This window comes from Pseudophryne corroboree, chromosome 6 (assembly GCF_028390025.1).
Source record: "Pseudophryne corroboree isolate aPseCor3 chromosome 6, aPseCor3.hap2, whole genome shotgun sequence".
Classification (NCBI taxonomy): Eukaryota; Metazoa; Chordata; class Amphibia; order Anura; family Myobatrachidae; genus Pseudophryne; species Pseudophryne corroboree.
Window position 1 is genome coordinate 830,637,066 of NC_086449.1, and position 26,450 is coordinate 830,663,515.

General features: G+C 48.5%; 1 protein-coding gene and 1 long non-coding RNA gene across 2 annotated transcripts in view; one reads left to right on the forward strand and one right to left on the reverse strand.

The window, feature by feature from the left end:
* LOC134933849 (serine protease FAM111A-like) overlaps positions 1-26,450 on the forward strand; it is a 187,460-nt gene that overhangs the window by 111,840 nt on the left and 49,170 nt on the right. The window contains exon 5 of the mRNA XM_063929362.1: positions 1,650-1,745. The gene's annotated coding sequence lies outside the window, so the exon portion shown is untranslated. The remainder of the gene's footprint in view (positions 1-1,649; positions 1,746-26,450) is intronic.
* LOC134933850 (uncharacterized) overlaps positions 1-26,450 on the reverse strand; it is a 125,027-nt gene that overhangs the window by 39,889 nt on the left and 58,688 nt on the right. The window contains exon 2 of the long non-coding RNA XR_010179765.1: positions 1,597-1,707. This is a non-coding gene — a long non-coding RNA (uncharacterized LOC134933850). The remainder of the gene's footprint in view (positions 1-1,596; positions 1,708-26,450) is intronic.

Genomic DNA, 26,450 nt, shown 5'->3' on the forward strand with positions numbered 1-26,450 from the left:
AAAAAATATGGGCACATGTATTACTAATTTAACTCAATCCCTAAACAAGTTTATAAACTCTACCGGCAGTTTTTCTGATACAACACGGCCACAACCGTTGCCCGCTATAACTTTATGGGGGAGGAGTTGGAATCATTTCCATGGGAAAATGGGGACGTACACCCAGAGTGGGACGAAGTTTCGGTCTGGGAAAGTGATTGGTCTAATAGCTCAGGTGTTAGAGTGCTGATAGACACCATCCGTCAGACTGTTACTAACAGGGATATTTAAAGGAGCCCTAACTTAAGCCGGTTTCTCGTTCCCAAGTCCCTCAGCAGTTAAAATTTCTATATTCTTTTACAGAAAACAGCCCCAAAGGTAGACGCTTCCATTTCCCATTTAGCAGGAGCTACGGCTATTCCTTCGGTACAGTCGGTGACATTGAAAGATCCTACAGATAGGACGATGGCAGCAATGCCTAAATCTGTTTTCTTCATTACGATTCTAGCTGGCGCTTGGATCCTCAGGGCCGCGGATGACTGACTAACACAGGTCATATCTGGAATGCAGTCTGACGATCCATCAGAAGACATTCAATTAGCAGAACAAATTTCGGAGGTTCTTACTTATGTGGGTGAGGCCTTGATTGATTCTACTAAACGGCGCTCCCGTATTTCTGCCTTGATAGTGTCAGCAAGACGGTTTCTTTAGCTTCGGGTTTGGAATGCCGATTGTGACTCCAAACAGACCTTGGCGGCGGTACCCTTTGAAGGTGAGTTCTCTTTGGGTCGGAATCAAAGAAGATTATTTCAGCTACTACAGAAGGGCAGGAGCCCCTTTCTTCTGCATTGGACTGGTTAACAAAAACTGAGCTCCTGTGCATGGAGGCGGGGTTATAGAGGAGGCTGCGCTTAGCATTCTGGGAACAGTCAAAGCTTTTAGCCTGTTGGTGTCTCGGATCAAGATCCTTCTCTACACCCCAATGTCCTTCCCTGTGGAGCCTAGTGTACCTCGCAGAAAGAGATTTAACAACGGTAAGTTGTTTACCCTGCATAGAAACAAAATAACCCCCCCACATCTCTCTGCGCATGTTACATCTGCCCCCCCCTGCAGTGCACATGGTTTTGCCCATTAGCTAACAAATTTGCTGCTGCGATCAAATCTGAGTTACCCCCATAGTCCAAAATTGGTGGTTCTGAGCTCTGACGAGTTCTGTGGAAATTACATAGTCAAAATTGCCACTTAATCAAACATTGGCTGCAAAAAGCAGCATTGGCAAATATTATTTGGTAGGTTATATTGATAAATAGGGCCCCAAATAGTATAATAAGCTGAAAGAGGAGTGTTTACATTCCTACAGTGTTTGTTTTCTTTTCTCTTAAACTTTTCCAGAATACAGTATGTGTAAGTTATTATGCCTAGCTTTTCGTTTTACTGGGATAATCTTTTCTTTGAGGGCCTCACATATTCCCTCTACAAAAAAAAGTGCTCCTAAAGAACCCCTAAATATAATACAATTGTTGTGTGTATTTATCATTATTACACAGTTCATACATTTTTTTTGTATTTGTCTATCTAAAACAATAGTTTGGAAGGAGATGTGAGTAAAGGGGTTACCTTGTACATTGTATATATCTGTTGGACATCCCTAACTCATCATTTCATTGCAGCTGCATAATCCCTCTACATCGGGGAAGAGAAAACGTTCAGCTGCCTCCAAACAAATCCCTGTGGAAGAGAAAAGGCAAAAAAAATTCACAGAAAAGGTAAAACCATACATCAGAAGGGGAGGAGGCATGATTTACTGCCCATAATACTTACACAGAGCATCTGTACCTATTTATTAACAGTTTCTTATATAACGCAGCAAATTCTGTTGCGCTTTGCAAATGGGAACAACAGTAATGAAATAAAACTGGGTAATAACAGGCATAGATGTAGGAAAGTGCCCCTACAGTTATGAGTTTGTGTCCCTCTCAGTACTTCCACATTTTTCCTTAAAAAATCTGCTTAATAAAGGTTAAGCTAAAAATCCAAAGAACGTCATAAAGGGATGGACAGGATCCTGGCGGCCATGTGGCTGACACCGGAATCCCAACACCACTCGGGAGACTGGCGCCGGAAGACCGACGGTTGACATCCCAAGGGCTTGTATTGGGGAGGGTAGGGTTAGGCACTAAGGGGGTGGTTAGCCTTAGCCTCTACTGCCCAAGGGATTGCCCTGGCCGCCACCCCCTCCGACCTCAGAATCTTCAATGTCTGGATGCCGGTGTTGGTCATTTGACCACTGGCATCCGGATGACTGGGATAACATACCGAACCCGCCATACAGTTGAGAAGGTTGTGTCACTTATAGGGTTGTGCACCTGACAAACAATAGACCTGCCCACCTTTAGTGCTACAGCAACCTATTTTATCATGGGAAGGCTTGACACTAGATTTTGGATGAGAGGATTTCACATCTAATCAACTACAAAAGCGTTCTTCAGTAGTTCTCATTTCAGTTAATCCCAAAGGTGTTTAATGGCGTTAAGGTCAGGTCTGGGCTCTGTATGGGCCACAACAACATGGAATACAATTTTATTTTTATTTCTCTGACGTCCTAGTGGATGCTGGGGACCATGGGGAATAGCGGGCTCCGAAGGAGGCTGGGCACTCTAGAAAGATCTTAGACTACCTGGTGTGCACTGGCTCCTCCCACTATGACCCTCCTCCAAGCCTCAGTTAGATTTCGTGCCCGGCCGAGGTTGGATGCACACTAGGGGCTCTCCTGAGCTCTTAGAAAGTAATAGTCTTAGATTTTTTTATTTTCAGTGAGACCTGCTGGCAACAGGCTCACTGCAGCGAGGGACTAAGGGGAGAAGAAGCGAACTCGCCTGCTTGCAGCCGGATTGGGCTTCTTAGGCTACTGGACACCATTAGCTCCAGAGGGATCGACCGCAGGCCCAGTCCTTGGTGTTCGGTCCCGGAGCCGCGCCGCCGTCCCCCTTACAGAGCCAGAAGCAAGAAGATGGTCCGGAAAATCGGCGGCATGAAGACTCAGTCTTCACCAAGGTAGCGCACAGCACTGCAGCTGTGCGCCATTGCTCCTCATACACACTTCACACTGCGGTCACTGAGGGTGCAGGGCGCTGGGGGGGGCGCCCTGAGGCAGCAATAAAAACACCTTGGCTGGCTAAAATACCTCAATATATAGCCCCAGGGGCTATATATGAGGTAAATACCCCTGCCAGAATTCCATAAAAAGCGGGAGAATAGGCAGCGAAAAAGGGGCGGAGCCTATCTCCTCAGCACACTGGCGCCATTTTTCCCTCACAGCTCCGCTGGAAGGAAGCTCCCTGGCTCTTCCCTGCAATCTACAGTAACAGTAAGAGGGAAAAGAGAGGGGGGGCATTAAATTTGGCAAGATATATATATATATATATATATATATTTATATATATTTTATTGAAAAGCAGCTATTAGGGACATAACTCAGTTAGTCCCTGTACATATATAGCGCTCTTGTGTGTGCTGGCATACTCTTACTCTGTCCCCCCAAAGGGCTTTTTGTGGGTTCTGTCCTCTGTTTGAGCATTCCCTGTGTGTGTGTGGTGTGTCGGTACGGCTGTGTCGACATGTTTGATGAGGATAATGAGGTGGAGGCGGAGCAGATGCATTTAGAAGGGATGTCACCCCCTGCGGGGCAGACACCCGAGTGGATGAGCTTATGGAAAGAGATGAGTGCACGTATAGATTCTTTACATAAGAAATTTGACGACATGCCAAATGTGGGACAGCCGGGATCTCAGCTCGTGCCTGTCCAGGTGTCTCAGGGGTCGTCAGGGGCTCTAAAACGCCCGCTACCTGAGTTTGCAGATGCAGATGTCGACACGGATACTGACACCAGTGTCGACGACGATGAGTCAAATCTAATGCCTGTCAAGGCCATTCACTGCATGATTGAGGCAATGAAAGAGGTGCTAAACATTTCTGATTTACATCCAGGTACCACTAAAAAGGGTATTATGTTTGGGGAGAAAAAACTACCCGTAGTTTTTCCCCCATCAGATGAATTAAATGAGGTGTGTGAAGAAGCGTGGCTTTTCCCTGATAAAAAAATTGGTAATTCCTAAGAAGGTACTAATGGCGTTCCCTTTCCCGCCAGAGGATAGGTCACGTTGGGAAACAGCCCCTAGGGTGGATAAAGCGCTCACACGTTTGTCAAAAAAGGTGGCACTACCGTCTCAGGATACGGCCGCCCTTAAGGAGCCTGCTGATAGAAAGCAGGAGGCAATCCTGAAGTCTGTATACACACACTCAGGCATTATACTTAGACCAGCTATTGCGTCAGCTTGGATGTGCAGTGCTGCAGCTGCTTGGTCAGATAAACTGTCAGAAAATATTGACACACTAGACAGAGACACTATTCTCCTAACAATTGACCATATAAAAGATTCAGTCTTATATATGAGAGATGCACAGAGGGAAATTTGCCGGCTGTCATCTAAAGTAAGTGCATTGTCCATCTCTGCTAGGAGAGGCTTATGGACTCGTCAGTGGACGGGAGATGCAGATTCCAAGAGGCACATGGAAGTTTTGCCTTATAAAGGGGAGGAATTATTTGGGGATGGTCTCTCCAACCTAGTTTCCACAGCAACGTCTGGGAAGTCAGCATTTTTACCCCATGTCCCCTCGCAGCCTAAGAAGGCGCCATTTTATCAGGTTCAGTCCTTTCGGACCCAGAAAAGCAAGCGTGGAAAAGGAGGGTCTTTTCTGTCTAGGGGCAGAGGTAGGGGAAAAAGGCTGCAACAGACAGCAGGTTCCCAGGAACAAAAGTCCTCCCCCGCTTCCTCTTCCAAGTCCGCCGCATGACGGTGGGGCTCCACAGGTGGAGCCAGGGACGGTGGGGGCCCGCCTCAGAAATTTCAGCGATCAGTGGGCTCGCTCACAGGTGGATCCCTGGATTCTTCAAGTGGTATCACAGGGATACATGCTGGAATTCGAGACGGCTCCACCCGACCGGTTCATAAAATCTGCCTTGCCGATTGCTCCCTCAGACAGGGAGGCGGTGCTAGCGGCAATTCACAAGCTGTATTCTCAGCAGGTGATGATCAAGGTACTCCTACTTCAACAAGGCCGGGGTTACTATTCCACACTATTTGTGGTGCCGAAACCGGACGGTTCGGTGAGACCCATTTTAAATTTGAAATCCTTGAACACGTACATAAAAAAAATCAAGTTCAAGATGGAATCGCTCAGGGCGGTTATTGCAAGCCTGGACGAGGGGGATTACATGGTTTCTCTGGACATCAAGGATGCTTACCTGCATGTCCCTATTTACCATCCTCACCAGGAGTACCTCAGATTTGTGGTACAGGATTGCCATTACCAATTCCAGACGCTGCCGTTTGGACTCTCCACGGCACCAAGGATATTTACCAAGGTTATGGCGGAAATGATGATACTCCTTCGAAAAAAGGGAGTTTTAATTATCCCGTACTTGGACGATCTCCTAATAAAGGCACGGTCCAAGGAACAGTTGGTGGTGGGAGTGGCACTATCTCAGGAAGTGCTACACCAGCACGGCTGGATTCTGAATATCCCAAAGTCACAGCTGATGCCGACGACACCTCTAATGTTCCTGGGGATGATTCTGGACACGGTCCAGAAAAGTGTTTCTCCCGGAGGAGAAAGCCAGGGAGTTGTCTTCTCTAGTCAGGGACCTCCTGAAACCGAAACAGGTATCGGTGCATCACTGCACGCGAGTCCTGGGAAAAATGGTAGCTTCTTACGAAGCAATTCCACTCGGCAGGTTCCATGCCAGAATTTTTCAATGGGACCTGTTGGACAAGTGGTCCGGATCGCATCTTCAGATGCATCGCTTGATAACCCTGTCTCCCAGAACCAGGGTGTCTCTTCTGTGGTGGCTGCAGAGTGCTCATCTCCTGGAGGGCCGCAGATTTGGCATACAGGACTGGGTCCTGGTGACCACGGATGCCAGCCTTCGAGGCTGGGGGGCAGTCACCCGGGGAAGAAATTTCCAAGGACTATGGTCAAGTCAGGAGACTTCCCTGCACATAAATATTCTGGAACTAATGGCCATCTACAATGCCCTCAGTCAAGCAAAATCCCTGCTTCTACACCAGCCGGTGCTGATCCAGTCAGACAACATCACGGCAGTCGCCCATGTGAATCGTCAGGGCGGCACAAGAAGCAGGATGGCAATGGCAGAAGCCACAAGGATTCTCCGATGGGCGGAAAATCATGTACTAGCACTGTCAGCAGTGTTCATTCCGGGAGTGGACAACTGGGAAGCAGACTTTCCCAGCAGACACGACCTCCACCCGGGAGAGTGGGGACTTCATCCAGAAGTCTTCCAAATGATTGTTCACCAGTGGGGGTCGTCCACAGATGGACATGATGGCGTCCCGTCTAAACAAAAAGCTAGACAGGTATTGCGCCAGGTCAAGGGACCCTCAAGCAATAGCTGTAGACGCTCTGGTGACGCCGTTGGGTGTACCAGTCAGTGTATGTGTTTCCTCCGCTGCCTCTCATACCAAAGGTATTGAGAATAATAAGAAGGCGAGGGGTAAACACAATTCTCGTGGTTCCGGATTGGCCAAGAAGAACATGGTACCCGGAACTTCAAGAGATGATCTCAGAGGACCCGTGGCCTCTACCACTAAGACAAGACCTGCTCCAGCAGGGGCCCTGTCTGTTCTAAGACTTACCGCGGCTGCGTTTGACGGCATGGCGGTTGAACGCCGGATCCTGAAGGAAAAGGGCATTCCGGAGGCAGTCATTCCTACGCTTATTAAAGCCAGGAAAGAGGTTACAGCAAATCATTATCACCGCATATGGCGGAAGTATGTTGCATGGTGTGAGGCCGAAAAGGCCCCAACAGAGGAGTTTCAACTAGGTCGATTTCTGCATTTCCTGCAAGCAGGAGTGAATATGGGCCTAAAACTGGGCTCCATTAAGGTACAGATCTCGGCTCTGTCGATTTTCTTTCAAAAAGAACTAGCTTCAGTACCTGAAGTTCAGACTTTTGTAAAAGGAGTGCTGCATATTCAGCCCCCGGTGGCACCTTGGGATCTCAACGTGGTGTTGAGTTTCTTAAAATCACATTGGTTCGAACCACTAAAAACCGTGGATCTGAAATATCTCACGTGGAAGGTGGTCATGTTATTGGCCTTGGCTTCTATCAGAATTGGCGGCTTTGTCTTGTAAAAGCCCTTATCTGATTTTCCATATGGATAGGGCAGAATTGAGGACTCGTCCCCAGTTTCTTCCTAAGGTGGTGTCAGCGTTTCACCTGAACCAACCTATTGTGGTGCCTGCGGCTACTAGAGACTTGGAGGACTCCAAGTTGTTAGACGTGGTCAGGGCCCTAAAAATATATGTTTCCAGGACGGCTAGAGTCAGAAAATCTGACTCGCTGTTTATCCTATATGCACCCAACAAGATGGGTGCTCCTGCTTCTAAGCAGACTATTGCTTGTTGGATTTCCAGTACAATTCAACTTGCGCATTCTGTGGCAGGCCTGCCACAGCCAAAATCTGTCAATGCCCATTCCACAAGGAAGGTGGGCTCATCTTGGGCGGCTGCCCGAGGGGTCTCGGCTTTACAACTTTGCCGAGCTGCTACTTGGTCAGGGGCAAACACGTTTGCAAAATTCTATAAATTTGATACCCTGGCTGAGGAGGACCTGGAGTTCTCTCATTCGGTGCTGCAGAGTCATCCGCACTCTCCCGCCCGTTTGGGAGCTTTGGTATAATCCCCATGGTCCTTACGGAGTTCCCAGCATCCACTAGGACGTCAGAGAAAATAAGAATTTACTCACCGGTAATTCTATTTCTCGTAGTCCGTAGTGGATGCTGGGCGCCCCATCCCAAGTGCGGTTTATCTGCAATACTTGTACATAGTTATTGTTAACTAAATCGGGTTATTGTTGAGCCATCTGTTGAGAGGCTCAGTTGTTTCATACTGTTAACTGGGTATAATATCACGAGTTGTACGGTGTGATTGGTGTGACTGGTATGAGTCTTACCCGGGATTCAAAATCCTTCCTTATTGTGTACGCTCGTCCGGGCACAGTACCTAACTGAGGCTTGGAGGAGGGTCATAGTGGGAGGAGCCAGTGCACACCAGGTAGTCTAAGATCTTTCTAGAGTGCCCAGCCTCCTTCGGAGCCCGCTATTCCCCATGGTCCTTACGGAGTTCCATGCATCCACTACGGACTACGAGAAATAGAATTACCGGTGAGTAAATTCTTATTTTTTTTATGAGGCTTGCATTATGCTGAAATAAGAGGATTTTGGCACTTACCGATAAATCCATTTCTCTGAATCTACTCGGGGATATTGGAGATCTAAACAGCTGGGGGTGTGAAGGATGCAGACCGGAGGTAGCACAATGTAATAATATATTTCTCTGACGTCCTAGTGGGTGCTGGGAACTCCGTAAGGACCATGGGGAATAGCGGCTCCGCAGGAGACTGGGCACAAAAGTAAAAGCTTTAGGACTACCTGGTGTGCACTGGCTCCTCCCCCCATGACCCTCCTCCAAGCCTCAGTTAGATTTTTGTGCCCGGCTGAGAAGGGTGCATTCTAGGAGCTCTCCTGAGTTCTTAGTAAAAGTTTAGTTTTAGGTTTTTTATTTTCAGTGAGTCCTGCTGGCAACAGGCTCACTGCACCGAGGGACTAAGGGGAGAAGAAGCGAACCTGCCTGCTTGCAGCCAGCTTGGGCTTCTTAGGCTACTGGACACCATTAGCTCCAGAGGGACCGAACACAGGCCCAGCCTCGGAGTCCGGTCCCAGAGCCGCGCCGCCGGCCCCCTTACAGAGCCAGAAGCAAGAAGAGGTCCGGAAAATCGGCGGCAGAAGACATCCTGTCTTCACCAAGGTAGCGCACAGCACTGCAGCTGTGCGCCATTGCTCCTCAGGCACACTTCACACTCCGGTCACTGAGGGTGCAGGGCGCTGGGGGGGGGCGCCCTGAACAACAATAAAAACACCTTGGCTGGCGAAAATACATCACATATAGCCCCCAGGGCTATATGGATGAATTTTAACCCCTGCCAGATTCCACAGAAAAGCGGGAGAAAAGTCCGCCGAGAAGGGGGCGGAGCCTATCTCCTCAGCACACTGGCGCCATTTTCCCTCACAGCTCCGCTGGAAGGACGTCTCCCTGACTCTCCCCTGCATCCTGCACTACAGAAAAGGATAAAAAAGAGAGGGGGGGCACTAATTAGGCGCAGTATTAACATATACAGCAGCTATAAGGGGAAAAATACTTATATAAGGTTATCCCTGTATATATATATAGCGCTCTGGTGTGTGCTGGCATACTCTCCCTCTGTCTCCCCAAAGGGCTAGTGGGGTCCTGTCCTCTATCAGAGCATTCCCTGTGTGTGTGCTGTGTGTCGGTACGTTTGTGTCGACATGTATGAGGAGGAAAATGATGTGGAGGCGGAGCAATTGCCTGTAATAGAGATGTCACCCCCTAGGGAGTCGACACCTGAGTGGATGGGCTTATGGAAGGAATTACGTGAAAGTGTCAGCTCTTTACAAAAGACAGTTGATGACATGAGACAGCCGGCTACTCAGCTTGTGCCTGTCGGGGCGTCTCAAAGGCCATCAGGGGCTCTAAAGCGCCCGTTACCTCAGATGGCAGATAAAGACGCCGACACGGATACTGACTCCAGTGTCGACGGTGAAGAGACAAACGTGACTTCCAGTAGGGCCACACGTTACATGATTGCGGCAATGAAAGATGTTTTACACATTTCTGATAATACAAGTACCACTAAAAAGGGTATTATGTTTGGTGAGAAAAAATTACCCGTAGTTTTTCCTGAATCTGGTGGCCACGGCAACGGCTGGGAAATCCACATTTTTACCCCAGGTCGCCTCTCAGCATAAAAAGACGCCGTATTATCAGGCTCAGTCCTTTCGTCCCCATAAGGGCAAGCGGGCAAAAGGCTCCTCATTTCTGCCCCGTGGCAGAGGAAGGGGAAAAAGGCTGCAGCAGACAGCCAGTTCCCAGGAACAGAAGCCCTCTCCCGCTACTGCCAAGTCCTCAGCATGACGCTGGGGCCTTACAAGCAGACTCAGGCATGGTGGGGGCCCGTCTCAAGAATTTCAGCGCGCAGTGGGCTCACTCGCAAGTGGACCCCTGGATCCTTCAGGTAGTATCTCAGGGGTACAAATTGGAGTTCGAGACGTCTCCCCCTCGCCGTTTCCTAAAGTCTGCTTTACCAACGTCCCCCTCCGACAGGGAGGCGGTATTGGAGGCAATTCACAAGCTGTATTCCCAGCAGGTGATAATTAAGGTACCCCTCCTGCAACAGGGCAAGGGGTATTATTCCACGCTGTTTGTGGTACCGAAGCCGGATGGCTCGGTAAGACCTATTTTAAATCTAAAGTCTTTGAACACTTACATACAGAGGTTCAAATTCAAGATGGAGTCACTCAGAGCAGTGATCGCGAACCTGGAAGAAGGGGACTATATGGTGTCTCTGGACATCAAGGATGCTTACCTCCATGTCCCAATTTACCCTTCTCATCAAGGGTACCTCAGGTTTGTGGTACAGAACTGTCACTATCAGTTTCAGACGCTGCCGTTTGGATTATCCACGGCACCCCGAGTCTTTACCAAGGTAATGGCCGAAATGATGATACTTCTTCGAAGAAAAGGCGTTTTAATTATCCCTTACTTGGACGATCTCCTGATAAGGGCAAGATCCAGGGAACAGTTAGTAGTCGGAGTAGCACTATCTCAAGTAGTGCTGCGGCAGCACGGGTGGATTCTAAATATCCCAAAATCGCAGCTGATTCCGACGACACGTCTTCTGTTCCTAGGGATGATTCTGGACACAGTCCAGAAAAAGGTGTTTCTCCCGGAGGAGAAAGCCAGGGAGTTATCCGAGCTAGTCAGAAACCTCCTGAAACCAGGCCGAGTCTCAGTGCATCAATGCACAAGGGTCCTGGGAAAAATGGTGGCTTCCTACGAAGCGATTCCATTCGGCAGATTCCACGCAAGAACATTCCAGTGGGATCTGCTGGACAAATGGTCCGGATCGCATCTTCAGATGCATCAGCGGATAACCCTGTCCACAAGGACAAGGGTGTGTCTCCTGTGGTGGTTGCAGAGTGCTCATCTTCTAGAGGGCCGCAGATTCGGCATTCAGGACTGGGTCCTAGTGACCACGGATGCCAGCCTGAGAGGCTGGGGAGCAGTCACACAGGGAAGAAATTTCCAGGGCTTGTGGTCAAGCCTGGAGACATCACTTCACATAAATATACTAGAGCTAAGGGCCATTTACAATGCTCTAAGCCTAGCAAGACCTCTGCTTCAAGGTCAGCCGGTGTTGATCCAGTCAGACAACATCACGGCAGTCGCCCACGTAAACAGACAGGGCGGCACAAGAAGCAGGAGTGCAATGGCAGAAGCTGCAAGGATTCTTCGCTGGGCGGAAAATCATGTGATAGCTCTGTCAGCAGTGTTCATTCCGGGAGTGGACAACTGGGAAGCAGACTTCCTCAGCAGGCACGACCTCCACCCGGGAGAGTGGGGACTTCATCCAGAAGTCTTCCACATGATTGTGAATTGTTGGGAAAAACCAAAGGTGGACATGATGGCGTCCCGCCTCAACAAAAAACTGGACAGGTATTGCGCCAGGTCAAGGGACCCTCAGGCAATAGCTGTGGACGCTCTGGTAACACCGTGGGTATACCAGTCAGTGTATGTGTTCCCTCCTCTGCCTCTCATACCCAAGGTACTGAGGATTATAAGGCGGAGAGGAGTAAGAACTATACTCGTGGCTCCGGATTGGCCAAGAAGGACTTGGTACCCGGAACTTTAAGAGATGCTCACAGAGGACCCGTGGCCTCTGCCTCTATGAAGGGACCTGCTCCAGCAAGGACCTTGTCTGTTTCAAGACTTACCGCGGCTGCGTTTGACGGCATGGCGGTTGAACGCCGGATCCTAAAGTAAAAAGGCATTCCGGAGGAAGTCATTCCTACCCTGATCAAAGCCAGGAAGGATGTGACCGCACAGCATTATCACCGCATTTGGCGAAAATATGTTGCGTGGTGCGAGGCCAGGAAGGCCCCAACGGAGGAATTTCAACTGGGTCGATTCCTGCATTTCCTGCAAACAGGAGTGTCTATGGGCCTCAAATTGGGGTCCATTAAGGTTCAAATTTCGGCCCTGTCGATTTTCTTCCAGAAAGAACTGGCTTCAGTTCCTGAAGTCCAGACGTTTGTCAAGGGAGTGCTGCATATACAGCCTCCTTTTGTGCCTCCAGTGGCACCTTGGGATCTCAATGTAGTTTTGGGGTTCCTCAAATCACATTGGTTTGAACCGCTTAAATCGGTGGATTTGAAATATCTCACATGGAAAGTGGCCATGCTGTTGGCCCTGGCTTCGGCCAGGCGCGTGTCAGAATTGGCGGCTTTATCTTGCAAAAGCCCATATCTGATTTTCCATTCGGACAGGGCAGAACTGAGGACTCGTCTTCAGTTTCTCCCTAAGGTGGTGTCAGCATTTCACCTGAACCAACCTATTGTGGTGCCTGCGGCTACTAGGGACTTGGAGGACTCCAAGCTGCTAGATGTTGTCAGGGCCCTGAAAATATATATTTCCAGGACAGCTGGAGTCAGAAAATCTGACTTGCTGTTTATCCTGTATGCACCCAATAAGCTGGGTGCTCCTGCTTCTAAGCAGACTATTGCTCGTTGGATTTGTAGTACAATTCAGCTTGCACATACTGTGGCAGGCCTGCCACAGCCAAAATCTGTAAATGCCCATTCCACAAGGAAGGTGGGCTCATCTTGGGCGGCTGCCCGAGGGGTCTCGGCTTTACAACTTTGCCGAGCAGCTACTTGGTCAGGGGCAAACACGTTTGCAAAATTCTACAAATTTGATACCCTGGCTGAGGAAGACCTGGAGTTCTCTCATTCGGTGCTGCAGAGTCATCCGCACTCTCCCGCCCGTTTGGGAGCTTTGGTATAATCCCCATGGTCCTGACGGAGTTCCCAGCATCCACTAGGACGTCAGAGAAAATAAGAATTTACTTACCGATAATTCTATTTCTCGTAGTCCGTAGTGGATGCTGGGCGCCCATCCCAAGTGCGGATTGTCTGCAATACTTGTACATAGTTATTGTTACAAAAATCGGGTTATTATTGTTGTGAGCCATCTTTTCAGAGGCTCCGCTGTTATCATGCTGTTAACTGGGTTCAGATCACAGGTTGTACGGTGTGATTGGTGTGGCTGGTATGAGTCTTACCCGGGATTCAAAATCCTTCCTTATTGTGTACGCTCGTCCGGGCACAGTATCCTAACTGAGGCTTGGAGGAGGGTCATAGGGGGAGGAGCCAGTGCACACCAGCTAGTCCTAAAGCTTTTACTTTTGTGCCCAGTCTCCTGCGGAGCCGCTATTCCCCATGGTCCTTACGGAGTTCCCAGCATCCACTACGGACTACGAGAAATAGAATTATCGGTAAGTAAAGTCTTATTTTTTTTTTTTAAATATGCACAGCTGGCTCCTCCCACTTCAAGCCCGCCCATCCTTCCAGTTTAAAAAACTGACTGGGAGAAGAGGGATCATGAAAGAACAAAACCATCTGGGAAGGAACCAACCACACTACAATGTCAAACAGCATCCAATAACCATTAACATATATGTTTGAACTAACTTTAGAATAACACGCAGGCTGACAGCACTGAACGTGTGCGCTGACGACCACGTCACAGCTCCGCAAAGTTGGACAGTGGAAGCTCCTCTAGCCGCAGCCCACGAAGCTCTCACTGATCTGGTGGTATGAGCACCTACCACTGGAAATATATGCCTGTTTGATGGTTAGTCGTATCCATCTGGCCAAGGTTTGTTTTGAAGCCGATTAACCCCTCCAAATTGTCAGACTTCCTAATAGAACCAGTAGCCTGTACGTACACCCATAAGGCTCTGACCACATCCAAGGACAGGTCCCCCTCTTGGAAAGGGGCTGGTTTATGTGGAAACCCGAAACCACCTTAGGTAAAAACTCCGCTGTTGTCTTCATGAAAAAAACTTTTACATGACAGGGCTCCTAATTCTGAGACCATTCTTGCTGATGTTAAAGCAAGGAGCAGGACTGTTTTCCAGCTCATACATTTTAGATCCGCCCTTTCCAAAGGCTCGAAAATTGGGCGATCTCAAAAAATTCTAGCACTAAATTTAGATTCACGGGGTCGTGGGAGGACGAACAGGTGGTTCTACTCTCAACACACCCTGTTACATTGTCTGGGCCTCCTGTAAGGAGGCCAGACGTCTTTGGAAAATAATTAAAAAGGCCGAGACCTGCACCTTAAAGGATCCCAATCTCAAACCTCCATCCAAACCAGTTTGGAGAAACCTCAACAGTCTAATATGGTGGAATTCTCTGGGGTTCCAACCCCTAGGCTGGCACCAGTCCATGTACTTCTTCCAGATTCTATAGTAGTGTGCTGCAGTGACTGGCTTTTTTGCCGCCAACATGGTAGGAATATCTAATTTCTTCTTCATCCACTAGGGGTCACTGGAGTACTCTTGGGATATGGATGGGTGTTAGCAGGACAGGCACTGAATATTTAAATTAATAACTCTCCTCCCCTCCATACTCCCATAGTACCTCAGTTTTTTTTGGTGCCTCACAGGATAGAAGCACTAGTGGATTCTTCCACACATACTTTTAATTTTATTTTTACTTTTTCCTTACTCAGTCCCTTCCCAGCTTAAGAAAGAAGCTTGGGTCTGGGATTGTGGAAGCTGCTGCATGCAGCTCTTAGCTTGTCGGCGCTCAGAAAGGAGCACCGCCATAGACTAGAAGCAACTCGGTTTTATTTTATTTTTTTACAGCTGAGGCTGCAGGAAGGAAGCTGTATGAGAAGCTCCGTCATAGCCTCAACATTACAGCAGGTATTTATACATTTCTGGGGGATCGGGACGGTCATCTCACGCTGCCGCTCCTACCCGCTGTCCGCCGCCGGTCCCCAGTCACCCGCTGTCCGCCGCCGGTCCCCAGTCACCCGCTGTCCGCCGCCGGTCCCCAGTCGCCCGCTGTCCGCCGCCGCTCCCCAGTCGCCCGCTGTCCGCCGCCGCTCCCCAGTCGCCCGCTGTCCGCCGCCGCTCCCCAGTCGCCCGCTGTCCGCCGCCGCTCCCCAGTCGCCCGCTGTCCACCGCCGCTCCCCAGCTGTCCGCCGCCGCTCCCCAGTCGCCCGCTGTCCGCCGCCGCTCCCCAGTCACCGGCTGTCCGCCGCCGCTCCCCAGTCACCGGCTGTCCGCCGCCGCTCCCCAGTCACCGGCTGTCTGCCGCCGCTCCCCAGTCACCGGCTGTCTGCCGCCGCTCCCCAGTCACCCGCTGTCCGCCGCCGCTCCCTAGTCACCCGCTGTCCGCCGCCGCTCCCCAGTCACCCGCTGTCCGCCGCCGCTCCCCAGTCTGCCGCGCTCCCCAACTCCCGGTCGCTGTACATGGGGAGATAGTGTCACAGCAGCGCCGCTGCCAGATACACCGCGTCTAGCGCCCCCCGGCTCATCGCTTTACTAAGGTAGCACATTCGGGGGGGGAGCAGAGGAGGGAAGCTGCGGCGGCTCAAACCCTCACTTAGACCGCGGACAGCGCTCACTGCTGCCGCGGTCTATCCCTATTACAGGCAGCGCAGCTGCAGGGGGGGGGATAATGCCCACTGCTGCAGCACTATACAGGCTGCATGGTTTAATCTGTAACAGGCTTTTAAGCCTATATTAATAAAGACTGCATTGTTTTAACAAGAGTTATAGATGTACCAGGGGCACGGTTTTATATCCTGAAATGTTTCTATGTTATACATGGAATGTAAGCACATGGCTGGAGGCCATTTTAACTAGACTTCCTGCTTCTTCTTTCAGGATGGGCTGTCCTACAACAAAACTCCGCCGGATGGTGTTAGTAGGACTTTTGGATCAGGTTTCATATAGTCTGGTCACGTGCACTGCACATCGGCCGTATACACACCTTAGTAACATTTACTGAGTCGTGGGACTTGTGTGTCTTTGTCTATTTGTGTTGTCTGTGTACATAATGAGTAAGACATCGGCAAAATAAAAAAAAAGCAGTTTAACTGCAATGTCTGTAAGGGGCCCTACTCACTGGCCGACCCGCCGCCGAGCTGCCCAACGGCGGATACGGCCGACGAGCGACCCGGCGGCGGGGGGGCAGTGACGGGGGGAGTGAAGTTTCTTCACTCCCCCCGTCACGCGGCTGCATTGAAGTGCAGGCAAATATGGACGAGATCGTCCATATTGGCCTGCATGCACAGCCGACGGGAGACCAGCGATGAACGAGCGCGGGGACGCGCATCGTTCATCGCTTAAGTCTCCACATTGAAAGATATGAACGAGTTCTCGTTCATTTATGAACGAGATCGTTCATATCTTTCAGTATATCGGCCAGTGTGTAGGGCCTATAAGAGTGCGTTACCTGACAGATCTACCACATGTACGGTATGTTTTGTAAATTCAGCTGCAAATACGATTTCTACTCCAATTTCATCCCCTGATCCTCAATTGGCAATACCAGCAGATGTAATGGCTGGGTTGCAATCAGAATTGCCCGCCGTTCGACAAAAGCGGGAAGCGGCAAGATCTGAGGCTCTGGTGAGACCGGCAGAAATACCAGAAGAGTCTCGGGAAATGTCTTAGTCCTTGCAAAGGTCCAAGTCTAGTTCAGGTTACAAAGGTAGTTATGATTTGTCTTATAATTTACCAGTTTCTGTTATGTTGCATTCTGACGATTCAATGCCAGACCTCACTGCGCAAGAAGAACATGAGGAAATTGAATTGGACTAGGAGTCAGATAGTGAGGATATTGACAGCCCGGGCATTGATAATCTCATCAGGGCAGTACGTCAGTCTCTGTATTTTACAGAGACTGAAGACCCTCTTACAAATGATGAGGTGGTATTTACTAAACGACAGATCTCCAGTATGTTTTCCTTTTTCAGAATCTCTTAATAAGCAGTTCATATAGGCATGGAAGAATCCGGATAAACGGTTTTCTGTACCTCGCCGGTTTCTGTCTAGTTACCAGTTTCCAGAGTCGTTGACATCTAAATGGGAAAATCCTCCAATGGTGGATTCGTCTGTGTCAAAACTTTCTAAAAAGTTAACCATTCCAGTACCAACTGCTACTACGCTTCAAGACCCGTCAGAGCGTAAGCTAGGAGCGATGCTAAAGTCAATGTATACAGCAGCAGGGGTGCTGCTTAGACCTGGTTCGGTTGGAATTTGGGTAACTAAGGCTATGATTATGGATAACACAGCTCAGGTCCGCCCTACAAGATGACCACCTTATACTTCTCGCTGATCAAATCTGTGAAGCTGCTGAGTACCTATGTATAGCTTCTACGGACGTCTGCCAGGTCACTTCTCGCCTTTCGGAGTCACTAGTTACGGCACAACGGGCTCTCTGGCTGCGTTCTTGGCAGGCGAAGGCAGAGGTCAAATGAGGAATAGAAGCGTAACCTTACGCTGGCGAGAAGTTGTTTGGTCCTGAATTGGATAAATGGATTTCTGAGACCATGGGGGGAAAGTCTGTTTTCCTACCTTTGCCGCTACAGGTACCTAGACGGAAATACTCTGGACCAGCATTCAAATTCTTTAGACCTCAGCCCTTTCGAGTCCGTGGTAGAGGAACAACCACACAGGGTATGCGTGGTAGAGGACGTGGGTTTCCACAAACCACCACCCGTCGTGAGGACGCTAAGACCACCGTCAAGCCAGTGGCATGACGGGCTCCCAGCCCATCTTGGATCTTCAGTTGTGGGGGCACGCCTTCAGATGTTCCATTTGGCGTGGTTCCAGACATCCACAGACGCAATTTAGTGTTAAAAGGTGACAAAATAGAGTTTGTCTCCCTCCAGAGCGCTTTTTCAAGACAGGACCACCTGTGTCAGAAGACAAGAAGGCGGTTCTGCAGATCGCGATTCAGTCTCTGCTAGATTCAGCAGTGTTGATTCCGGTCCCAGTTCACCAACAAGGTCAAGGTTATTATTCCAGTCTTTGTAGTTCCAAAGCCGGATGGCTCTGTCAGACCAATATTGAACCTAAAGGGGCTCAATCAGTACATCACTTACTACAGATTCAAGATGGATCCCTGCAGACAGTAATTGCAGGTTTAGAGCCACAGGAATTCATGATTGCGCTGGATCTCAAGGATGCATATTTATACATTCCAATTTGGCCACCGCATCAGAAGTACTTAAGGTTTGCGGTACAGCAAAACCATTATCAATTTCGGGCTCTACCGTTTGGCCTCTCGTCAGCATCTCGGGTATTCACCAAAGTGATGTCTGTGATAGCTCATCTCAGATCCCTTGGAGTGATAATAGTTCCTTACTTGAACGATCTGCTCATCAAAGCTCTGTCTCAACAGATACTCCTTCAACATGCCTTGCTGACGTACAATGTGCTAGTTCAGCACGGTTCGATTGTCAACTTCTAGGTACAGAGTATTCGTCTTCTGGTACAGTTAGTGCTCAAGCCACGCACAGTCTCGGTACATTTGTGCATTCGACTGTTAGGGAAAATGGTGGCGGCTTTCGAAGAGCTCCAATTCTGAAGATTTCATTTGCGTCCTTTTCAACTGGATGTGCTCGCACAGTGGTCAGGCTCGCATCTGCAGATTCACCAGAGGGTGCGGTTGTCCCCACGGGCCAGAGTATCACTACTCTGGTGGCTCGAAGTACACAATCTCAGCGCAGGAAAAAGGTTCGGCGTCTGGAATTGGATCATTCTAACAACGGACGCGAGTCTCAGAGGTTGAGGAGCTGTGATACAAAATTGTTAGCTTCAGGGTCTCTGGGCAGATCACAAAAGATTGCTGTCTATAAATGTCCTGGAACTCAAATTGTTTTGGATGCCCAGGTGGGCGGTAGATAGCTGCAACACGCAGAGAGAAAGGAGAGTAAACCCTAATGGAATGTACTTCAAATGATGTAAATGTGAGTGATGGAACCTGTGGTAGAACAGTGTATGCAAAAGATTGGGAAAGAAAGTCCAACTCCTCCTCCTTTATGGTTATCGGGTCTGGAGGTGTGTGTAAAGAGGAGACCACCATGTGCCAGTGCTGCAGGGGAGGCTGTGTCAGATTGTGTGAGCCAGGTTTCTGTTATAGCCAGCAGATTGATGTTGCTATATTGTATTCTAGGATGAAACTTTATTGCAGCTTTGAAATAGTTGGTAACTGCTATCTTAGTGTTTGTTTTAGTTGAGTTTTATGGCATGCTCTGTAAACGGGGGTGGGATGTTAGGCCTTGATTGCAATTACTAGACACACATGGATACTTACCATTCATAAGGAAAGATGCTTGACTGAACAACAGCCGGCTGAACAGGGCTTTATTATAAGGGCTGTTTAAAAGGGCTAAGAAAATATTACAATATAGACTTACCCAGGACTTACCAGGACGAAAACAGACAGAAACATTCCACCGACAAAACAGAAAACCATCCTCCCTTCCTTTCATTCCCAATCATCTGTGCATTTTTAGCGTATGTATATATTTTACCAACTACAATCCTCATGACCTCTAAGAACAAAATGCAACCAATTTTGTATAAAACTATATACATTGTGATTTACATGTGATTGTACATACCTGTTTGTCACTTTGCTCCATCATGCACAGCTAACATACAGCGGAACAACACCAGTAAATAGGCACCTGAACTTTTAACTTGAAACCTTACATTCTCAGCCTAGATAACTCTGGTTTCATCTCAAACTAACTATATTCCACAAATTGATTTTCTGCATTGCTCTTCATGGAGTATTCATAAAGACCATTGCATCATTCAGTCTCCCAGAAACTCAGCCCTCTGTACATGTTGACCCCTCAGTTCTACACTCCCCTCTTATTAGCACTCATGAGCTTTTTACTTCCCTATACTCATTGACAATAACATCTACAACCTCTCACCATAAAAAACTTTCACAAACCTCTGAAACCCACATTTATCTGTCTCTCCTGCTTCTGATAGCTGGTGACATTTCACCAAATCCAGGACCCAGCCACTTGCATCGCTCACATACACCTGATTCACAGCAACATAGAAATCCAGCTAACCTCATCATTATAATTATTATTATTATTATCCTTTATTTATATGGCTACACAAGGGTTCCGCAGCGCACAATTACAGAGTACATAAACAAATAATCAAACAGGAAAACAGCAATTTACAGTTGATGACAGTATAGGACAAGTACAGGGTAAATAAACATAGCTACATCAGCAGATGACACTGGAATAAGTATCAGGTGGCAGAAGACTGCTGGATGTGGTGCAGTTGAAGATTATTAAAGTAAGAAAGGATAAGCACATGAGGGAAGAGGGCCCTGCTCGTGAGAGCTTACATTCTAAAGGGGAGGGGTAGACAGACAGGGGTGACACAGATGGGGTACATAGAGAGCGTAGAACAGAGGGTTAGGATGAGATTTGGCTGGGTTTGGTGAAGAAGTGGGTCTTGAGAGATCGTTTGAAGTTTTGTAGAGAGGTGGAGAGTCTGAGGGGGAGAGGTAGGGAATTCCAAAGTGGTGCAGCACGTGAAAAATCTTGGAGATAGGAGTGGGAGGAGGTAATCCGTAGACAGGAGAGTCGGCGTGCATTAGCAGAGCGAAGAGGACGGGAGGGAGAGTAAAGGGAGATAAGATCAGAGATGTAGATGGGAGAGGAGTGGGTGAGGGCTTTGTAAGCAAGTGTGAGAAGCTTGAAATGGATTCTGATAGGGAAGGGTAGCCAGTGAAGGTCTAGTAAGAGAGGAGAGGTGGACGTAGTGCGTTTGGTGAGGAAGATGAGCCAGGCAGCAGCACTGAGGATAGATTGGAGTGAAGAGAGGTATTTGTCAGGAATGCCAGTCAGGAGCAGATTACAGTAGTCCAGTCTGGAGATGACCAGTGAGTGGATAAGAGTCTTAGTAGCATCCTGGGTCAGAAAGGGTCTGATCCTGGAAATATTTTTTAGATGAAAATGGCAGGTTTGTGAGAGGTGCTGAATGTGTGTTTTGAAGGAGAGGGAGGAGTCAAGGATTACTCCAAGACAACGCACTTGGGGGATAGAGGAGATAGTAGTGTCATCAATAGATAATAAAATTGTAGGAGGTGAGGTTATGCGGGAGGGAGGAAAGATGATCAGCTCTGTCTTAGACATGTTAAGTTTAAGAAAGTGCTGGGACATCCAGGAAGAGGTAGCAGAGAGACAGTTGGAGATACGAGTGAGGAGAGCAGGGGAGAGGTCTGGAGAGGAAAGATAGATTTGGGTGTCATCAGCATAGAGATTATATTGGAAACCAAAAGAACTAATGAGCTTACCTAGTGAGGATGTATAGAGAGAGAAGAGAAGAGGACCAAGGACAGAACCTTGGGGTACCCCTACAGTTAGTGGAAGTGAGGGGGAGGTGGAGTCATGAGAGGAGACAGAGAAAGAACGGTCAGAAAGGTAGGAGGACAGCCAAGAGAGGGCAGTGTCACACAGACCAATGGAGTGAAGAATTTGCAATAGGAGAGGATGGTCCACAGTGTCAAAAGCAGCGGAGAGATCAAGTAGAATAAGTATAGAGTAGTGTCCCTTAGATTTAGCAGCATGGAGGTCATTGCATACTTTTTGTAAGGGCAGTTTCAGTGGAGTGGAGAGGACGGAAGCCAGACTGGAATGGGTCAAGCAGTGAGTGTGAGGAAAGAAAGGAAGTAAGGCGGTTGCAGACAATTCGCTCAAGGAGTTTGGAGGTAAAAGGGAGGAGAGAGATGGGTCGGTAGTTGGAGAGAGTGTTTGGATCAAGTGTAGGTTTTTTAAGAATAGGAGAGATGAGTGCATGCTTGAAGGCAGAGGGGACAGTTCCTGATGAGAGGGACAGATTGAGAAGGTGGGAAAGATTGGAACAAGCAGAAGGAGAGAGGTAGCGGAGGAGGCGGGAGGGGATAGGGTCAAGTGGGGAGGTGGTGAGGGGACAGGAACGAATGAGGGCCATGACTTCCTCTCCAGATACATGGGAGAAAGATGTCAGAGTAGGTGCGAGGGATGGGGAGGGTTGGTAAGGGATGGGAGAAAGCTGGTTACTAATGGTCTGGTGTGATGTGATGTCCTGACGTATGGAGTCAATTTTGGATGTGAAGTAAGTGGCAAAGTCAAGAGCAGAGAGTGAGGAAGGGAGACGAGGTGGAGGATGGCAGAGGAGTGAGTTGAGAGTGGCAAAGAGGCGCCGGGGGTTGGAAGACTGGGAGGAGATGAGGTTCTTGAAATATGACTGATTAGCAAGAGAAAGGGCAGCACTGAAGGATGAGAGCATAAATTTGAAATGGAGGAAGTCTGCCTTAGAGCGTGATTTCCTCCAGTGTCGCTCAGCAGTACGTGAGCATTTTTGCAGATATCTGGTGCATTTGGTGTGCCAGGGTTGAGGTGTTAATTTGCGAGGGTGAATAGTGGCTGGTGGAGCAACAGAGTCAAGAGCAGAAGTAAGGGATGCATTGTATGTGGAAGTGGCTTGTTCAGGGCATGAGAGAGAGAGAGAATAGGAGAGAGAAGTGAATCAAACAGAGAGGAAAGGAATGTGGTGTCAATAGCTTCAATGTTACGCTTAGTGATGGTAGCCTTAGGAGGTAGAGATGGGGAAGTCGAGAGAGATAGGTTAAAGGAGAGTAGGTGGTGGTCAGAGAGGGGAAATGGGGAGTTGGAAAAATCACAGCGGTGAGTGAAGACCAAATCCAGTGGACTCCCATTCCCATGGGAGGGTGAGGAGTGACCAAGTGAAGAGGTGAGGTTAAGGAGTTTAGAGGCAGGGGATTGTGTGGGGATGTCAATAGGGATGTTGAAATCGCCTAGGATAATGGAGGGAATGTCAGAAGAGAGGAAGTGAGGAAGCCAGGAAGCAAAGTTGTCGATGAATTTGGAAGCAGTGCCAGGGGGGCCGTAAATGACAGCTACTCTAAGATGGTTGGAAGAGGCGTATGGCATGGACTTTAAATGTAGAGAATGTAAGGGATGGTTCTGGTGGTATGAGTTGGTAGGAGTAACTAGAAGGTAAAAGGACCACAACACCACCCCCATGGCGACCCCCAGGTCGGGGTGTGTGTGTGTGAATGTGAGGCCCCCAGCAGAGAGAGCAGCAGGAGAAGTAGTGTCAGAAGGCGGTAGGTGTAGGGAGTTGGGAATGAAAAGGTCATGAGTGGGAACCAGTTTGTTACAAACAGATCTGGCATTCCAGAGGGCACAGGATAGGGGGTATGAGTTTGTGGGAGAGATATGAATGAGCTTATCAGGGTTGCTGTAGCGATGAGGTGAGACTAGCTTTGAGGGCAGGGATGATGAGAGAGTAGTGATGGTGCGGGTGCCTGAGCTGAGAGGGGAAATTGCAGGAGGTGGGCAGGGAAGGAGGTCAGTGTGATGTGGATGGGGGTATGGGAAGGTGACAGGGAATGGAGAAAGGGAGCAGGGCTGAGTTGTTGGGTAGCAGGACCATGGGGCAGAGGTAAATGAAAGTGGGGTAACAGGAAAGGAGGGGGAAGGAAACAGAGGGATGGAGGGGAGACAGAGGAGGAGGTGTAGGAGACTAGGGTGGAAGGATAAAGATACATTATTAGGTAGACACTGAGTGATGTGGGGAGTACAAGAAAGTCTTGACATAGTGTTAAGTAAGTAAATAGGTTGAGGGAAAGTGGAAGTAGGAGAGGAGACTGGAAGGGAATCAGAGCAGAAGAATTGCAGAAATGCAGGTGAGAAAAGCAGTGTAGGCTCAATGGGTGTAGATTTAGTATGAAATGAGTCAAAAGCGTAGATAAAGTGGGTGCGGAAATGTATTTGGGCTGTAAGAAATGAAAGGATTGTGAGAGGGTTAAGGAGCAATGGTAATTCTGTTAGATATTTTAAGTGTTTGTAGATGAGAAGATGAACTCACAATTGTCCCAAAGAAGATCTTTGTGATCCTGATTATGGATGGAAACGTGATCTTACATATGTTTTTTTCTGCAAATGGGTTGCATAGTGTTCACAGAGTGAAAGTTGGAGGGTGATAAATTTGCATATGCAGTTGATATTGATAAGTAATTCATCGGTTGTTGTTTGATGTTTTCTTTCAGTTTTTCGTCCAGTTAAGTCCAGGCTAAGTCCAGGCTTTGATATTAAAATTATATATCTGCTCCCTTTGAGCCTCCTCCCTTAGAGTCCTACACCCTGGATCAATCAGCCAGACTTAATCAGCCAAGTATACTTAATACAGAGGTTCCCAAACTTTTTTGAATCACGGCACCCTAGAGTATTAGATTTTTTTTCACGGCACCCCTAGGCCAAATGTTTCTCTTTGAAATTTTGTTTGTGTCATCCATAGGTTCAGTTATATGGTGAGGGACAAGATTTGCTTCTGTTTGTCCACATATATTATTACTGACAGCCACCAGCACTTGTTTTTACCTATTACATTGACAATTAATAGTTGGAATTGGTCCTAGACCACCAACCCAGGGCACCCCTGCAAGGGTCCCGAGGCACCCCAGGGTGCCACGGCACACAGTTTGGGAACCACTGCTCTAATATGAACTAACATTAACATGTGTAAGGTATAGGTTCACTGATTTAAACCCCACCTATTGCCCAACACCCACTGGTGGGCAATAAAGCTAAAACAAACAAATAATGTTATGGGAGGAGGACATCCCAAATTCCTCAAATATTTAACAATTAAACAGGCTAAATTCTGCACAAAACAATAACTCCAGATTACCTAAGCAAACAGACACTGTAGAGTATAGTATCCTAGATCACTGTGCAACTGCTGAGAGTTGTAGTAATTATTTTGATTACCTAAGCAAACAGACACTGTAGAGCAGAGCTGGCCAAACCAGTCCTCGAGATCTACCAACAGTTCATATTTTCCAGACCACCCAGGTGTAGTCATTACTAATTAAGACGTGCTGCATTCATTCCTAATTGACAATCCTACAGATCTCCTGGAGGCCTGGAAAACATGACCTGTTGGTAGATCTCGAGGACCGGTTTGGCCAGCCCTGCTGTAGAGTATAGTATCCTAGATCACTGTGCAATTGCTGAGAGTTGTAGTAATTATTTTTATTACCTGTAGGTAAGAGAATAAGATGTTAGGAGGAGATCGCAGTCCTTTGCCTACTGTATTTAGTCCAGGCTAAGTCCAGGCTTTGATATTAAAATTATATTTCTCTGACGTCCTAGTGGATGCTGGGAACTCCGTAAGGACCATGGGGAATAGACGGCTCCGCAGGAGACTGGGCACAACTAAAGAAAGCTTTAGGTCTATCTGGTGTGCACTGGCTCCTCCCCCTATGACCCTCCTCCAGACCTCAGTTAGATTTTTGTGCCCGGCTGAGCTGGATGCACACTAGGGGCTCTCCTGAGCTCCTAGAAAAGAAAGTATAATTTTAGGTTTTTTATTTTCAGTGAGATCTGCTGGCAACAGACTCACTTTCAACGAGGGACTAAGGGGAGAAGAAGCGAACCTACCTGCTTGCAGCTAGCTTGGGCTTCTTAGGCTACTGGACACCATTAGCTCCAGAGGAGCCAGAAGCAAGAAGGTGGTCCAGAAAATCGGCGGCAGAAGACTTCGGTCTTCAACAAGGTAGCGCACAGCACTGCAGCTGTGCGCCATTGCTCCTCATGCACACCTCACACTCCGGTCACTGATGGGTGCAGGGCGCTGGGGGGGGCGCCCTGAGCAGCAATACTAACACCTTGGCTGGCAAAAAATACACCATATATAGTCCCAGAGGCTATATAGGTGTAAATTAACCCCTGCCAGAATTACAGAAAAAGTGGGAGAAAGTCCGCCGAAAAAGGGGCGGAGCTATCTCCCTCAGCACACTGGCGCCATTTTCCCTCACAGCTCCCTGGCTCTCCCCTGCAGTCCTGCACTACAGAAGGGTAAAAAAGAGAGGGGGGGTCACTAAATTTAGGCGCAGTATATGTAGCAGCTATAGGGGAAAACACTCTGTATAGTGATATCCCAGTGTTATATAGCGCTCTGGTGTGTGCTGGCATACTCTCCCTCTGTCTCCCCAAAGGGCTTTGTGGGGTCATGTCCTCTATCAGAGCATTCCCTGTGTGTGTGCGGTGTGTCGGTACTGCTGTGTCGACATGTATGATGAGGAAAATGATATGGAGGCGGAGCAAACGCCGGTAAATGTGATGTCACCCCCTGCGGGGTCGACACCTGAGTGGATGGACTTATGGAAGGAATTACGTGACAGTGTCAGCTCTTTACATAAAAGGTTTGACGACATGGGACAGCCGGCTACTCAGCTTGTGCCTGTCCAGGCGTCTCAAAAGCCATCAGGGGCATTGAAACGCCCGCTACCTCAGATGGCAGACACAGACGTCGACACGGATACCGACTCCAGTGTCGACGACGAGGAGACCAATGTAACTTCCAATAGGGCCACCCGTTACATGATTGAGGCAATGAAAAA